The following is a 15,517-nucleotide window of genomic DNA, read 5'->3' on the forward strand; positions in this document are numbered from 1 at the left end:
CGTACACCAGGGCCGGATTTACAGTAAGGCACTGTAGGCACATGCCTAAAGGCGCCTGATGGAAAGATGGCTTACTCCCCTCCCCTTTTGCCTCCCGCACTCCTTCCCTATGCAGAGTCCTGATGACAGTGTAAATTAGAGGTTACTCACCCGGCTCTCAGCATTCCACTTTAGTTAGGGGCACATCTAGCTACTTAATACTGAGGTACCTCCGGCTTCCTAATACTAAGGGGCACCTGTTGCTCCCTATGATGGGAAAGCAAAGTGAGGGAGAAGTGAAAGCTGGGCCAGCCAGCCCACTTGCGGTGCGGTTTGTTGAAGGTTGGTAGGTTCCTGGAAGGCGAAGTCTAGGGTGGCACGACATCTGTGCCTACAGGCTCCAGTGAGGTAAATCCGGACCTGATGTATACACAGATATGATGCAGAGTCCCAGTAACAAAAGGGATCCTAAAGTGAGGTGGGTCCGCCGTGTCTCATCCTCATAGATAAGGGTATGTTGAAGCACCAGTCTGAGGTTGTTCTGTGTATCCATTGGTTTCACATCAAAATGCATTAGAAATTATTTTTCTTCTGTGTTCGTGACTTACAGTAGGCAGAAGAAGTCGAACAGATCTGACATGTTTTGGACTAGTCAATCTCTTCATGGGGATTCTCAGGGTTTTCTTCATTTTCAAAAGCGCTTACTGAACAGCAATTGCTCAGTCCAACTGCCACAATTAGTGTGCAAGTAGGAAGGCTGGCCAGCATCTGTGTATAAATCCCTTCCAGGGAATGCTTTTGTAAATAATAAAGGGAATGTACAGAATCCCCTATGAGGAGATGGACTAGACCAAAGCCTGTCAGATTTCTACTCAATTGAGAATCTAGCATGTGACCTCACCCCCCCCCCCAAAAAAAAAAATCTGTTTTAAATACTCGGCAAGCTGAATCTTTAAACAGTGACAAATAGGCACAATGCTCATGCGACGGTTGTGCTATACAGTACTGCATTTTTTGCTTTTTTCCTTAAACTTTGCTATGCTTTTTCTCTGAGATGATTGGTGTGGGGGGGGGGGGGGGATGTTAGAGCAGTTCAGTGGATTATAATTACTGTACATCCCTGAAATCACTGCAATAATTATCAAGGCTTCCACCGTGCTATAACTGCACATATAGGAGATGTTCCTATACAGGCCAAACCGTGGTCAGCGATAAGTATTTGTGGTGGGAGAATGGTTGCTTCTCATAATTCCAGAATGCATTGATTTTTTTTCTTTCAGTGAATATTATGAAAACTATGATCACGCTACTTCGCTAACTGAAGAAAATCCAATAGGTTAAAACTGCAGAGACAATAAGGCTGAAATCCAGATTTTTCCACATATGGTTTTTCCTATGTGCAATTTCAGCACTTTTTACTACATAAAACAGACCTGGCTTAGCACACAGACATCACGAGTACTTGCTTTTACCAGGGGAAAAAAGAAAAATCGCTGAACGGAAAGTTTAACTGTCAATATGCAACATACTGAACAATGCCAGCAAAAAAGAGCAGTCCCGTCCCATCTCCAGATTTCAACTGGGTAAAAAAAAAAAGCTTATTTTCGCTTTGTATAATCCAGGGTGAAGGACTGCCAAATTGCTACTGGTGTCTGTGCCCTCACTGTGGAGATGTTCTCACCTCACCACTGACAGCTGGGCACAGGACAGGAAGCAAGGCCAATCCTGAAATGTCACAGTTGGCACCGGAACAGGAGTTCGTGACAAATCTCCCAGCAGGAAACTCATTCCGTTTCAATGCTTAAAGCTGGGATTTCTTCCCAAGCGCATACAAATTTTATGGTGAATTTATGCTGCTTGAAAATAAACCTATTGTCAGCTGAATATGATAGCATGCAAATTTATGCAGCATGAAAATGGACTAATTACCCTAAAATCTGCATCAACAAAAAAAACTGACCATTCCTAAGATGGAAGCTATACCTATACCTTAAAGGGTACCTGTAGCATCCCTACCAAAAAACAAAACAAAAACCCATTTACTTACCACAGCAGGGGGAACCCCTTTTTTCTGTGCTGGGACCCTCCAAAGCAGTGTTACCCAACTTCATGGGCAGGGTGTGTGTCTAGTGGCAGATTTTTTGGGGCTGGAGGAGGCATAGCACCAATGTCCTTGCTTTGGGGTAGGGGCGGAGCCAAGCGCAAGCAAAAGGTGGGCCTGCCAGAGGAGGGGGCCTGACACGCACACAAAAAAAAAATCCAGGCAAGCGAGTGTGGCCACATCCTGCCCGCAGACTTCCAGTTTGAAAGCCCTGTTCTAAAGAATTCTCAACATTAAAGTTGAATATTGCTTGTGGCCATGCTTGCCTTTGTGTAGGAGCGTGGCCACACTCTGCTGATGCAAAGTACAGCCCGCACCTGCGCAATAGCACTGAGCCACTTGTGCACTACCTTTTCTCCGTGCTACTGCACAGGCAGGGCCGTACTTTGCACTACTACTGCACAGGCGGAGTGGCCACAGCCATACGCGGAGTAAAGCATAAAAGGGTCCCGGCCTGCAGCAGAGAGGTTGTGGATTTTTTTTTTTAACCCTACAGGTTTACTTTAAATACGGAGTTGGTGTTTATTTTTGTAGTACGGCAATTATTTATAGACAAATAGTCTCTATAAGATAATTATGAAATAAAACAATTTGGATTAGATTTGTGGCTTCTATAAACATCCACACAGCCTTCAGCAAATCAAAGCATTAATTTGTCCTTTGCAACATCCTACAAAGTGTCGGCAGGGAAAAAAAAAAACCAAGAGAGACAAAGGGTCGCCCGGAGAAAATCCCTCTCAATGAGAGCAGCCAAAATACATTACCAGTGTCTCCGTAACGTTATATTGCTTTGTGCCCATTATGTCTGTTCACACTATAATCCCCAGCTAGCAAACTGCCTCTCATCAGCAGTATGAGGACTCTGATGTGTCAGCTGGGCATGATCTGTGCCATCCGAGGCGATTTAATCTGGATCCTTCATAGAATTTCATCAGCAATAATAACAGTCCACAGAGGACAGTTCAATAAACAGGAAGCCTGGCTATCCTTCAGAGTAAACTGCTAGCATAGTCTTATGCAATACTGTCACCTGTTTGCCCCACAAAGAGCATGAAAAACACATCTCCTTCCTAAGATGTCATATACAGAGATCTGACCACCGCAGCTGTAGTGTACCTAAGGCATTTTACACCCAGTGCTGGGAATTAAATGACACCAAACACAGAGAGAGAGAAAAAAACAAAAAAAAGAAAGAAGGAGTGAGTGTGGTGTGCTGAGCGCAGCACGGCGGGTATTGCAAGGTATAGGTGCCCCCAGTATAGCTAGCCTGGAATAGTTGCCCCCAGTATAGGTAGCCTGGAATAGTTGCCCCCAGTATAGGTAGCCTGGAATAGTTGCCCCCAGTATAGATAGCCTGGAATAGTTGCCCGTAGTATAGATAGCCTGGAATAGACGCCAGCAGTATAGGTAGCCTGGAATAGTTGCCCGCAGTATAGGTAGCCTGGAATAGTTGCCCCCAGTATAGGTAGCCTGGAATAGTTGCCCCCAGTATAGGTAGCCTGGAATAGTTGGCCCCAGTATAGGTAGCCTGGAATAGTTGCCCGTAGTATAGATAGCCTGGAATAGACGCCAGCAGTATAGGTAGCCTAGAATAGTTGCCCGCAGTATAGGTAGCCTGGTATAGGTGCCCCCAGTATAGCTAGCCTGGAATAGTTGCCCGCAGTATAGGTAGCCTGGAATAGATGCTCGCAGTATAGGTAGCCTGGAATAGTTGCCCGCAGTATAGGTAGCCTGGAATAGTTGCCCACAGTATAGATAGCCTGGAATAGTTGCCCGCAGTATAGGTAGCCTGGAATAGTTGCCCGTAGTATAGATAGCCTGGAATAGTTGCCCCCAGTATAGGTAGCCTGGAATAGTTGCCCGTAGTATAGATAGCCTGGAATAGTTGCCCCCAGTATAGGTAGCCTGGAATAGTTGCCCGTAGTAGATAGCCTGGAATAGTTGCCCCCAGTATAGGTAGCCTGGAATAGATGCCCGCAGTATAGGTAGCCTGGAATAGATGCCTGCAGTATAAGTAGCCTGGAATAGATGCTCGCAGTATAGGTAGCCTGGAATAGTTGCACGCGGTATAGGTAGCCTGGAATAGTTGCCCCCAGTATAGGTAGCCTGGAATAGTTGCCCGTAGTATAGGTAGCCTGGAATAGTTGCCCGCAGTATAGGTATCCTGGAATAGATGCCCGTAGTATAGGTAGCCTGGAATAGTTGCCCGCAGTATAGGTAGCCTGGAATAGTTGCCCGCAGTATAGGTAGCCTGGAATAGTTGCCCGCAGTATAGCTAGCCTGGAATAGTTGCCCGCAGTATAGGTAGCCTGGTATAGGTGCCCCCAGTAGAGGTAGCCTGGAATAGTTGCCCGTAGTATAGGTAGCCTGGAATAGATGCCCGCAGTATAGGTAGCCTGGAATAGTTGCCCGCAGTATAGGTAGCCTGGAATAGTTGCCCGCAGTATAGGTAGCCTGGAATAGTTGCCCGCAGTATAGCTAGCCTGGAATAGTTGCCCGCAGTATAGCTAGCCTGGAATAGTTGCCCACAGTATAGGTAGCCTGGAATAGATGCTCGCAGTATAGGTAGCCTGGAATAGATGCTCGCAGTATAGGTAGCCTGGAATAGTTGCCCACAGTATAGGTAGCCTGGAATAGATGGCCGCAGTATAGGTAGCCTGGAATAGTTGCCCGCAGTATAGGTATCCTGGAATAGTTGCCCGCCGTATAGGTAGCCTGGAATAGATGCCCGCAGTATAACTAGCCTGGAATAGACGCCAGCAGTATAGGTAGCCTGGAATAGTTGCCCGCAGTATAGGTAGCCTGGTATAGGTGCCCCCAGTAGAGGTAGCCTGGAATAGACGCCCGCAGTATAGGTAGCCTGGAATAGATGCCCGCAGTATAGGTAGCCTGGAATAGATGCTCGCAGTATAGGTAGCCTGGAATAGTTGCCCACAGTATAGGTAGCCTGGAATAGTTGCCCGCAGTATAGGTAGCCTGGAATAGTTGCCCACAGTATAGGTAGCCTGTAATAGATGCCCACAGTATAGGTAGCCTGGAATAGTTGCCCCCAGTATAGGTAGCCTGGAATAGTTGCCCGCAGTATAGGTAGCCTGGAATAGTTGCCCGCAGTATAGGTAGCCTGGAATAGTTGCCCGCAGTATAGCTAGCCTGGAATAGTTGCCCGCAGTATAGCTAGCCTGGAATAGTTGCTCGCAGTATAGGTAGCCTGGAATAGTTGCCCGCAGTATAGGTAGCCTGGAATAGTTGCCCGCAGTATAGCTAGCCTGGAATAGTTGCCCCCAGTATAGGTAGCCTGGAATAGTTGCCCGCAGTATAGGTAGCCTGGAATAGTGGCCCGCAGTATAGGTAGCCTGGAATAGTTGCCCGCAGTATAGCTAGCCTGGAATAGTTGCCCGCAGTATAGGTAGCCTGGAATAGATGCCCGCAGTATAGGTAGCCTGGAATAGATGCTCGCAGTATAGCTAGCCTGGAATAGTTGCCCACAGTATAGGTAGCCTGGAATAGATGCTCGCAGTATAGGTAGCCTGGAATAGATGCTTGCAGTATAGGTAGCCTGGAATAGTTGCCCACAGTATAGGTAGCCTGGAATAGATGGCCGCAGTATAGGTAGCCTGGAATAGTTGCCCGCAGTATAGGTATCCTGGAATAGTTGCCCGCCGTATAGGTAGCCTGGAATAGATGCCCGCAGTATAACTAGCCTGGAATAGACGCCAGCAGTATAGGTAGCCTGGAATAGTTGCCCGCAGTATAGGTAGCCTGGTATAGGTGCCCCCAGTAGAGGTAGCCTGGAATAGACGCCCGCAGTATAGGTAGCCTGGAATAGATGCCCGCAGTATAGGTAGCCTGGAATAGATGCTCGCAGTATAGGTAGCCTGGAATAGTTGCCCACAGTATAGGTAGCCTGGAATAGTTGCCCGCAGTATAGGTAGCCTGGAATAGTTGCCCACAGTATAGGTAGCCTGTAATAGATGCCCACAGTATAGGTAGCCTGGAATAGTTGCCCCCAGTATAGGTAGCCTGGAATAGTTGCCCGCAGTATAGGTAGCCTGGAATAGTTGCCCGCAGTATAGGTAGCCTGGAATAGTTGCCCGCAGTATAGCTAGCCTGGAATAGTTGCCCGCAGTATAGCTAGCCTGGAATAGTTGCTCGCAGTATAGGTAGCCTGGAATAGTTGCCCGCAGTATAGGTAGCCTGGAATAGTTGCCCGCAGTATAGCTAGCCTGGAGTTCTATTGCAGATTCGAGAAGGTACCCTCCGCACTCGGAACACTAGAAACCCCACCCAGGGGGTCACCAACCTCAGCTCCGGTACCAGTCCTGGAAGCTGACGTCCTGAAACACCTCCGGCGGCTCAACCCCAGGAAGGCCTCGGGCCCGGACGGCGTATCATCAATGTGCCTGAGAACCTGCGCAACCGAGCTCGCTCCTGTCCTCTCCTCTCTTTTCAGCAAATCACTGACGGAGGGCAAAGTACCTGCCTGCTTTAAAAAATCCACGATCATCCCGGTACCCAAGAAGCCGGGGATCTCTGATCTTAACAACCACAGGCCCGTAGCCCTTACTCCCACCATCATGAAGATCCTGGAAAGACTGGTCCTCTCTCACCTTAAGCGATTCACTGACCCCCTCCTGGACCCACTTCAATTTGCATACAGGGCAAACAGGTCAATCGAGGACGCCATTAACATTGCTCTGACTTACATCACAGAACACCTCGATGGTCCCGACACCTATGCCAGGATCCTCCTCCTTGACTTCAGCTCGGCCTTCAATACAATCTGCCCAAACATCCTATACGACAATCTGGTACAACTTGGCCTCGACCTCACTCTGTGCTCCTGGATCAAGGACTTCCTCACAAACAGGACGCAACTGGTGAAGCTTGGCAGCTGCTCCTCACAGGAGAGAACCACAAACACAGGTGCCCCGCAAGGGTGCGTACTGTCCCCAATCCTGTTTTCTCTTTACACAAACAGGTGCACATCAACCGAAAACTCTGTCCAGGTTATAAAATTCGCAGATGACACCACCATCCTTGGCCTTATTGGCAGGGACGGTGAACTTGCATACCGGAACGAGATTGAACGCATCTGCAAATGGTGTAAGGACAACCAGCTGGTACTCAACACAGCAAAGACAGTTGAACTGATAGTGGACTTCAGAAGGCGCCCTCCCACACTCGACCCAGTCTCCATTGAAGGCACCAACGTCTCCAGGGAGTCGAGTGTCCGCTTCCTAGGCGCCACCATCACCAAGGACTTAAAGTGGGCTGAGAACACCTCCAAGGTCCAGAAGAAGGCCCAGCAGAGGTTGTTCTTCCTGAGGCAGCTGAGGAAATTTGGGATGCCGCGGGAACTGATGACAACATTTTATACAGCCACCATTGAGTCAATTATTTGCTCCTCCATCGTCGTCTGGTACACAGGCGCTACCGCGAGTGACAGACTCAAGCTTCAGAGAGTAATCAATACCGCAGAGAGAATCATTGGGTCACCCCTTCCACCTCTGGACCTCCTACACACCTCCAGACTGCGGTCGAGAGCAAATAAAATACGGAACGACCCCTCTCACCCCGGCAGTCGCTACTTTGTTCGCCTGCCATTGGGTCGCCGCTACAGATCCATCCCCACCAAGACCACCAGACATTTAAATACTTTCTTTCCCCAAGCCATCCGCTTGCTGAACTCGAGACACCACACTCGTAAAACACGTTAGTCTGCACTGCTGCCCATATCATATCATGTTGTAACCCTGTTAGTAAATGTTTGTTTTGGTGTAATCTCTCTGCCCCCTAAACTATACTGTATCTATCGCATTATTTTTTTTTGATCTGATTGTACTGTCTTCTCGATCTGTTTGTATTATTTTTTTTTTGATCTGATTGTACTGTCTTCTCGATCTGTTTGTATAACAAATTTTCTAGGCCGTGTGTTCCACAAAAAATTCCGGGTGCGATATTTGTTGCACTTGGCGAATAAACTGATTCTGATTCTGATTCTTCTGATTCTGAATAGTTGCCCCCAGTATAGGTAGCCTGGAATAGTTGCCCGCAGTATAGGTAGCCTGGAATAGTTGCCCGCAGTATAGGTAGCCTGTAATAGATGCCCACAGTATAGGTAGCCTGGAATAGTTGCCCGCAGTATAGGTAGCCTGGAATAGTTGCCCGCAGTATAGGTAGCCTGGAATAGTTGCCCGCAGTATAGCTAGCCTGGAATAGTTGCCCGCAGTATAGCTAGCCTGGAATAGTTGCCCGCAGTATAGCTAGCCTGGAATAGTTGCTCGCAGTATAGGTAGCCTGGAATAGTTGCCCGCAGTATAGGTAGCCTGGAATAGTTGCCCGCAGTATAGCTAGCCTGGAATAGTTGCCCCCAGTATAGGTAGCCTGGAATAGTTGCCCGCAGTATAGGTAGCCTGGAATAGTTGCACCCAGTATGCAGAGTATAGCACAGCTGGAAGACACACTGTTCTACCCTGCTTCCTGGAGTCCATCAGACATACTGTCATCGCTCAGCTCTCCCCTACTGCCTGGCACCACTTCCCACATCACGTGATTACATGTGTGCAGGACGCAATGACAGCACTAGGGGGAGAGCTGAGCGATGTCAGGAAATCTGACATCGCTGGACTCCAGGAAAAAGGGGAGTTAGCGGCAAGAGGGTAGCGCTGGGTTGCACAGCAGCTGCCGGCCGAGACACTGAAGTTGCAGGAGGGCCGGTTGTCACCCCCCCAGACCGGGGGTGGGCCGCTCTTTTTGTGCTACCTCTTTCGGACATCACTGCACTGCAGCCTATTGCTGCTCCCTTCCTAGGAAGTCAGTCATATACAGAGATCTGACCACTGCAGGCTAGTGCTGCTCCAGTTCACACTGGCAGCTGTAAGCAATACCTGACTATGCAAAAAAAAAAAAAAAAAATAGTAGGCAGCAGGCAAGCTTGCTAGCTAAGGTGTCTAAGGTGTGGATTCTGCTAATAAGGACAGCCCATCCAACAGTCACAGACTTCCCTTGCCACTGCTCTAGCATCTCTATTTTTTTGGTATGGCCGATTTTGAAAACCATGAACTGGTTGTGTAGGCCTCTCATAATACATGGAAGTGGTAAAACTGGCCAATCAAATTGGAGGTGTACAGTATATGCACCCTTATGCCCCCAAGGTAAGAACAAAAGAAAAAAAGCCAATAGCTAACAGAAACTTGGCTAAGCTCATGTCATTGTTTCACTAACCTTCTACATCACAGTTATTCAGCATCAGCAGAGGCGAGGATAGATTTCAGAAGCACTGGACATTCCTGGAAAGTAAAGTACAGAAAATCAAGAACAGACCACAGTACCACAATCACTTAGATTGTAAGCCTTTGGCTTACATGATTGCTTCTGATGAGTCGCACGTAGCGACGAAACTAGTCAAGCTAGTGGCCAAGGAGGGACGTGGAGGCAGAGGGGGACGCCGGAAGGAGCTGACCATACCAGCGCAACTAAGCCCACCCAGCGGCCACCGATTGGGGTAGAGCCCATAAAAACTCTGTGCTCTATGAAAACCTCCATGCTTGTGAGTGCAATTTTCTTTTATTAATAAACAGTTTTTATGGTTTTACGCTATGGCTATTCCGAATATTATCTTTTGAGGTGGGATGATCCCATGAGGAAGGTTGAAACAGTGGACGAGAGTTGTTCGAGAAGGCACGGGGCGGCCATATGACCCCATAGGCGCTGGAGACCCATCTAACAGAGGGTCAATCCGATGTGGTGAGTGCCCACTGCTTGGGGTGTGGTGGTGGTGTCCAACCAAAGCGGAAACAGTGGTAGCCGACTGCAGGAGCAAGATTGTACATTTGATGGAAAACTGGAACTGAACTTTTTTCATGGGAACATTAGTGTGCAGCTTTTTTAGATTGTGAAAGTGGACTTTGCGTGTTTTTTAGCAGCGCACCGCCAAATTGACTACACCAGAGATCTGATATCAGCGCGGTGTTTGCAAGAATTTACAGATCTGACAATGTCAGAGACACCTAATCTGCTGCATGCTTGTTCAGGGTCTATTAGGTGCATACACACGCACTACAGAAGCCAACGACGGGTCCGTCGGACTTTCAGCAGACAGTAGTGTGTGTGTATGTGTGTGTGTACGCACTGTTGGCGGACTGATAAGGCTGTTCCTGAACGATCCGCTCAGCACACACTTTTTGCTGAAAGTCCGCCCAGTGGGAGGGTCAGACAGACCAGTCGTTGGCCTCTGTAGTGCGTGTGTACGCACCTTATGAGTAAAAGTATTAGAGGCAGAGGATCAGCAGGCTAGCCAGGTAACTGGTTTTATTTAAAAGGAATAAATATGGCAGCCTCCCTATCCCTCTTGCTTCTAGTCCCTTAAAGGGAACCTTAAGTGAACGGGGGTAAAGAGTTTCAATTACCTGGGGCTATCACCAGCCCCCTGCAGCAGTTCTGTGCCCTCGGAGCCGCTCTGGAATCCTCCGGTCCCCCGCTGTCACTTAGTTTCGTTTTTGACAACTCACCAGTCGGCCGGCCGCCATGCGTATTTTTGGACGCATTCCCTACTGCAATTAGCACTGTCGCGGACCGCAACGCGTACAAAAATATGCATTGCCGCACGTGTAGATATGCGGCAACGCGTATTTTTGTACGCGTTGCATTCCGCAACAGCACTAATTGCAGTAGGGAATGCGTCCAATAATACGCATGGCGGCCGGCCAACTGGTGAGTCGCCAAAAACGAAACTAAGTGACAGCGGGGGACCGGAGGATTCCAGAGCGGCTCCGAGGGCACAGGACTGCTGCAGGGGACTGGTAATAGCCCCAGGTACCGTATATTCCGGCGTGTAAGACGACTGGGCGTATAAGACGACCCCCCAACTTTTCCAGTTAAAATATAGAGTTTGGGATATACTCGCCTTATAAAGGCCCATACACACGTCGGATTTTTGCGAACGACCCGTCGTTTGAACGTTCCGTCGTTCGCACGTCAAATCCGGCGTGTGTACAGACTATCGTTCGGGTGATAAGACTGGTTTTCACCAGTCTTATCACCCGAACGATAGTCTGTACACACGCCGGATTTGACGTGCGAACGACGGAACGTTCAAACGACGGGTCGTTCGCAAAAATCCGACGTGTGTATGGGCCTTAAGACTACCCCTCTTCCAATGCACACCAAATTAAAGGGGCACTATGGTGAAAAATTTAAAAATTTTAAATATGTGCAAACACAAATAAGAAGTATGTTTTTTTCCAGAGTAAAATGAGCCATAAATTACTTTTCTCCTATGTTGCTGTCACTTACAGTAGGTAGTAGAAATCTGACAGAAGCGACAGCTTTTGGACTAGTCCATCTTCGTAGAGGATTCTAAGCGATTTATTTATTTTCAAAAGCACTTAGTGAATGGCAGTTGCTCTGTCCAACTGCCAAAAAACAGTGTAGCGAGCAGGGAAGCTGGCCAGCATCATTGTTTAAATCCTTTTTGGGGATTTTTTATAAAGAATAAAAACCTTGCTGAGAATCCCCCATGAAGAGATGGACTAATCCAAACCCTGTAACTTTGTCAGATTTCTACTACCTACTGTAAGTGTCAACAACATAGAAGAAAAGTAATTTAAGGCTCATTTTACTCTGGAAAAATCATAATTCTTATTTGTCTATGTTTGCACATATTTTAAATTTTAGAATTTTTCGCCATAGTACCCCTTTAAAATAAAATAAAAAATCATGTACTGGTGCTGTGTATGAACAAATACTGCTGCTGTACTGTATGTGTTACCCAGTATATAACAGTATATAGTCAATTGACTTGTTGCATTGGTCAGCTCTCCTTAAAGTGGACCCAAATTAAAAATACAAGATTTCAGAAATGAAATCTATTTTCTAAATTATAACAATAAATAGCAGCCTTTTTTCATTTGCATGATGACTAATATAAAATATTTTACATTTATTGGAGAAACCCCTCCCTTCCTTTCAAATTGCCGGGAAATAATCCGGCAAACTGGTGGAGTAGGTGGTGTGTGGCAATGGAGTAATTGCTAATGGCTGCCACCTGTATAACCCTAGCTATGAAAAGAGAAGGGTGAAAAGCATGCACTGAAATGCTCATAGGCTTGAAGGAGTGTTTATTTATCTTTGTATGTGTCAGAATGGTGCAACTAAATATGTTTAATGAAAAAAAAATGTTTGGTTTGGGTCCGCTTTAAGTAGACTGGTCAGCTCTCCTGGTCTACCTGTTTATCAGAACGGTATGGAAGAATAGATTGCGCTCCCTCAGCAGGGAGATCTGAGAATCGGTAACAGGATAGGGCGTATCACCCGGCATCAATGACACCCGGCGTATAAGACGACCCCCAACTTTTCAGAAGATTTTCAAGGGTTAAAAATTAGTCTTATACGCAGGAATATACAGTAATTGAAACTTTTTACCACCCGTTCAGTTAAGGGAACATGAGATGAATAGGAAAAAAAATAAAAATAAATTATACATACCTGGAACTTCCTCCAGCCTGATCGCTCCCTCAGCGCCGTCCTCCACCTTCTGTATCCTCCGTAAGGGGTCCCAGCATTCTGGGCCAATCAGGGCTTACTGCACATGCTGGAGGAGCGTGCGCAGCTGCACTGCACATGGGCCGACTAGCCCAAGATACCAGGACCCCTTACAGAAGATCAGGGAGGCGGAGCACGGCGCTGAGGGAGCAATCAGGCCGCAGGGGGTTGGAGGTACATATGATTATTTTTTTGTTCCCCTATTCATCTCTGGTACATTTTAAGGGGAAAAAAAAATAGATGTAAAACAGGATTAAATGCTTGCTCAAAGCATAGGTGGTATTAAACTGGAGTCATTACCTATAACCATCCATCAGACGTGAACAGCATGAAAACACATCACGGCTATCACTTTAAGACATTGACCTATGGCAGCAGACCTGCCACGTATCACGCTGCAGCCTTACCTAGTTAGTTCTGGGATTACAGGAAATGTTACGGCATTTACAATCATCTCATTAGAAAGGTTCAGCTACAGAGCAAGGCTATGGCTTGCATGGGAAAGAGATTTCCTTTCTGACAGCATGTCAGGAGCGCTGGAAGGAAACACCCATATTTATTAAGATTTCAAGGAAGCGTAACATTCTGCAAATGGCAAATCCAAAGAGAAATCATTCTGCAGCCAAGCCTCGGAGGCTCTACTAATGCCCAGCATAACCTGACAGCTACTGGAACTCACATTATATAGAGGATATAGCTCAATGCAAAGAGGGCCAATGCTAGAACTTGCTACCAAAATAACCAAAGTGACATCTCCGTGCCATATAAAATTTGTCATAATAATAGCAACAGCCAGCTTAAAAAGAGACCTCAAAGTGGATGTTCGGGAGGCAGATGGGAAACAGAGGCATGTTCTCTGCCTAATAACATGGCTCTGTGTCCCCCAACCACCGCTCTCTGCCCCCCTCCCCGCCGCCGCACTATAGCCCCCCCCCCCCCCCCCCCCCCCTTACCCCCCCTAGTTTACTGATAAGATCTTTCGCCAACTCAGGATGTAAACACAGGGGAGAGAAATTCCCTGTTTCTAAACACCTGCCAGGGGCGTTCCTGCAGGGTTTCCTGAGCTGCCATTGGGCAGCCCTTTCTCCCTGTCCACGCCCCCTGCCCCGCCTCCCTGCACGCTATGAGAGACACACAGTCTCTCAGTGCAGCGTCGTGACCCAGAGGTCACGAAAGTGAAAGTGGGCCATTGTGGGCCACAGGAGTGGCGGTTTTTGCGGCTACCTGATCCACTCAGCCTCACGGATCAGGTAGCCTTCTCTTTTTTTTTTTTTTTTTTTTTTTTTTTTTTTTTTGAGCCTACCTTTTGGCTCTCTTTAACCACTTGAGTACCAGCAGTCTCTGGCCCTGTGGCTTAGACAAGGAGCTTTAGGCCCCCTTTGCCAATTTTATATATTGGGCCCCTCAGCTATAAAAATTCATAAGGCACAACAAAATCTGCAAAGCAAATCCAGAGTAGGGCTGGTTCACACTACAAGAGCTTTTATAAGCGCTCTGAGATTATAAAAGCTCTTGCTAAAGTTATCCTATGTGTGTTCTCACTGGAGTGATGAGATGTTGTAAAAATCCCAGATAGCATTGCATAAGCCAGAGCTTTTAAAATCTCTAGTGTTTAAAAAGCTCTTCTAGTGTGAATCAGCCCAAGAGATGTGGAAGCAGAGGAGGGGAAGAGTTTGTTACGGATTACCACTATTCAAAGCATATAGAGAAGTGATCATTACCAGCATAGCACCAGTGAAGGGCCAATACTGCAGTTGAGGGAGGGCCCCTCTGGTCCAAGGGACCCGATGCAGTCGCTACCAGAGACTGCTGGTACCAAAAACGGGGCTTACTGACGTCATGCCGAATGGACCAGTCACTCTCACAACTCACCCATTGATTAGGTTATTGTGATTGGCTCACAGTGATCTCAGGGTCAGGAGCCAATGAAATCTACTCCTGACCAGCTCACTGACCTCTGCGGTCATAGCGACTGCAGGGAGAGTGGGCTGCAGCGACTGGAGAGCAACTCAACTGGCAAGTCCCAAACAGGGCGTCTATTTCAGTTAGCATGGTCCGGAAGCGGTTAAAGGACACCTGAATTAGAGAAATAAAGGAGGCTGATAAAGGAAATTAATATGGCAGCCTCCATATCCCTCTCACTTCAGGTGTCCTTTAAGCTGTTCACAGAAACACACATCCCTGGATGGCCAGACAAAGTGACCTGTAAAATGTGCATTTATTAAAGCTACTTCTGCACCTAAATGCAGCTTGCATGGTAAGCAGAAGGTTAAAAACAGTACAGAAAACTCACTAGAAACATCATCTATAAGTATAGCAGCTATGCAATAAAAATGCAATAGCAGAGCAGGCAAACTGTACTTTGGGAACTTATAATTTGTAAATAGACAATATTATAACTGTACAATATGAGTAATCAAAGTAGGAAAACATTTTATTGAATATTATGCCAGAGTATAAGCTCATTATAAGGTGAAGAAAAGCCTGTCTCACTGTAGATAAAAGCACTCAACACGGCCCCACCAAAGCTAGAAACGCTGGAATTGGAATTTGTAGTTCCAGTTCACAAATGTGGCAAACATATTGTGCAATTTCACTTCCAATGGCTGGATCATTGTCAGAGGACCGTCACAAAAATGTTTGCTGTACTGACTGTATTGTCCAGCTTGCCATGATTACAGACCTGCAGCCTACACTTGGCTCTGATTCCTAGAACATCAAGTTGTGTCAGGTCTGCTTGTGGCATCTTGTGCTCCTTTCTGACTCTCCTTCACATTTCTCCTTCTGAATAGCCCTCTGATCCCACCAGCGTAAGGCCTGTAGACTTAGATTTAATAATAGACATTCTGTCTCCCTTCCTCATCTTTCTGCAAACATTTCTTTTATCTTCACCCA

General features: G+C 47.0%; 1 protein-coding gene across 11 annotated transcripts in view; it reads right to left on the bottom strand.

Annotated features, from left to right (window-relative positions):
• Positions 1–15,517, bottom strand: part of LHFPL2 (LHFPL tetraspan subfamily member 2) — a 436,769-nt gene that overhangs the window by 79,764 nt on the left and 341,488 nt on the right. For 9 of the 11 annotated variants that reach the window (XM_068249117.1, XM_068249142.1, XM_068249126.1 and 6 more), the window contains one exon: positions 9,305–9,369. The exons of the other annotated variants lie outside the window; for them this stretch is intronic. The gene's annotated coding sequence lies outside the window, so the exon portion shown is untranslated. The remainder of the gene's footprint in view (positions 1–9,304; positions 9,370–15,517) is intronic. 11 annotated transcript variants of the gene reach the window in all.

The sequence above is a fragment of the Hyperolius riggenbachi genome, chromosome 1, assembly GCF_040937935.1.
Source record: "Hyperolius riggenbachi isolate aHypRig1 chromosome 1, aHypRig1.pri, whole genome shotgun sequence".
Lineage (NCBI taxonomy): Eukaryota > Metazoa > Chordata > Amphibia > Anura > Hyperoliidae > Hyperolius > Hyperolius riggenbachi.